The sequence below is a fragment of the Limulus polyphemus genome, unplaced genomic scaffold, assembly GCF_000517525.1.
Source record: "Limulus polyphemus unplaced genomic scaffold, Limulus_polyphemus-2.1.2 Scaffold3663, whole genome shotgun sequence".
In the NCBI taxonomy this organism is placed as follows: Eukaryota; Metazoa; Arthropoda; class Merostomata; order Xiphosura; family Limulidae; genus Limulus; species Limulus polyphemus.
This window is the reverse complement of record NW_013669273.1, coordinates 123,561-125,452: the sequence shown is the minus strand read 5'-3', so window position 1 is coordinate 125,452 and position 1,892 is coordinate 123,561.

Here is a 1,892-nt window from a genome sequence, read left to right as displayed (position 1 = left end):
GTATAGCAACTTGCAGTAATGTTTTACGATAATACTACATACAATTTTTATAATAATACTACGTATAGCAACTTGGAGTAATGTTTTACGATAATACTACATACAATTTTTATAATAATACTACGTATAGCAACTTGGAGTAATATTTTCAGATATTACTACATACAATTTTTGTAATAATACTACGTATAGCAACTTGGAGTAATGTTTTACGATAATACTACATACAATTTTTATAATAATAATGCAAATAACAATTAGTTCTTTCATAGTAGTATCGTAGCTTGATTTTCTTAATTAATATACTAGGTCTGGTCGTCAAACCTGAGTTCTGATCATGCGGCTTGAACGGCTTGAATCAAAACATCTGGAAACACTTACAATACATTTTAAATTTGGTTACTACATTAAAACTTTCTAACAAAGTTTTGCTTTCATTAAATGGAATTTCTCATGCTTATACTGACATCTGGTTCTGTATGATATTGTATAAACAGTCCTTTAAAATACCAAAATCGTGTTGCTCACGCTCTAACAGTTTCAGAGATATCCAACTAATTCAAGTATGCTACTGAATATTTATAGTTCATGACACAGATAATGCAAGAAATAATTTATGTACAATCCTAATTTTAGAGGCTTGCATTATTTCAGTCTTTATTTGCAGAAACTTGGCTTTACGAAACCGTAAGGCCTTTTCTCTTGAGTTGACAATTAACTAGAGTGTTTATTTCACTCTGATGTTACTAGGAAAACAGATTCCGAAATACTTCTTGCTCAAAGATATCCAGCTATAAATTTTGTTGCAAGCTGTATCACGAAAACATAAAAATTCAGTAAGAAATTACAAAATGTTCTAGAAAATTTCGAAAATGTTTTTTTTTCTTCTTCTTTAAATAAATTAGAGGTAATGTTCTACGTTGTTTTTTTTCTTTCTATTACGATGGAATTTAATTTCCACTTCACTTATAAAAGTAGAAAAGTCTAAGGAAGCTGATCTTTTAAGGTTGAGATAGTGGTCGTACCTTCATGCTTATTGTGTAGTGTTGTAAGATAGATATAGAGGGCGTACAGTTATGCTTATTGTGTAGTGCTTATAAGGTAAGTATAGAGGGCGTACCTTGTTGTCTGATCTTATAGGTAGATATAGAGGGCGTACCTTCATGCTTATTGTATGATCTTATGAGGTAGATATAGAGGGCGTACCTTCATGCTTATTGTATGATCTTATGAGGTAGATAAAGAGAGCGTACCTTCATGCTTTTTGTATGATCTTATGAGGTAGATATAGAGGGCGTACAATCATGCTTATTGTATGATCTTATGAGGTAGATATAGAAGGCGTACCTTGTTGTCTGATCTTATCAAGTAAAGATAGAGGGCGTACCTTAATGCATATTGTATGATCTTATAAGATAGATATAGAGGGAGTATCTTTATGATTGTTGTCTGGAGTTATAAGGTAGATATAGAGGGCGTACCTTGTTATCCGATCTTATCAAGTAAAGATAGAGGGCGTACCTTAATGCATATTGTATGATCTTATAAGATAGATATAGAGGGAGTATCTTTATGATTGTTGTCTGGAGTTATAAGGTAGATATAGAGGGCGTACCTTGTTGTCTGATCTTATCAAGTAAAGATAGAGGGCGTACCTTAATGCTTATTGTATGATCTTATAAGATAGATATAGAGGGAGTATCTTTATGATTGTTGTCTGGAGTTATAAGTTAGATATAGAGGGCGTACCTTGTTGTCTGATCTTATCAAGTAAAGATAGAGGGCGTACCTTAATGCTTATTGTATGATCTTATAAGATAGATATAGAGGGAGTATCTTTATGATTGTTGTCTGGAGTTATAAGTTAGATATAGAGGGCGTACCTTGTTGTC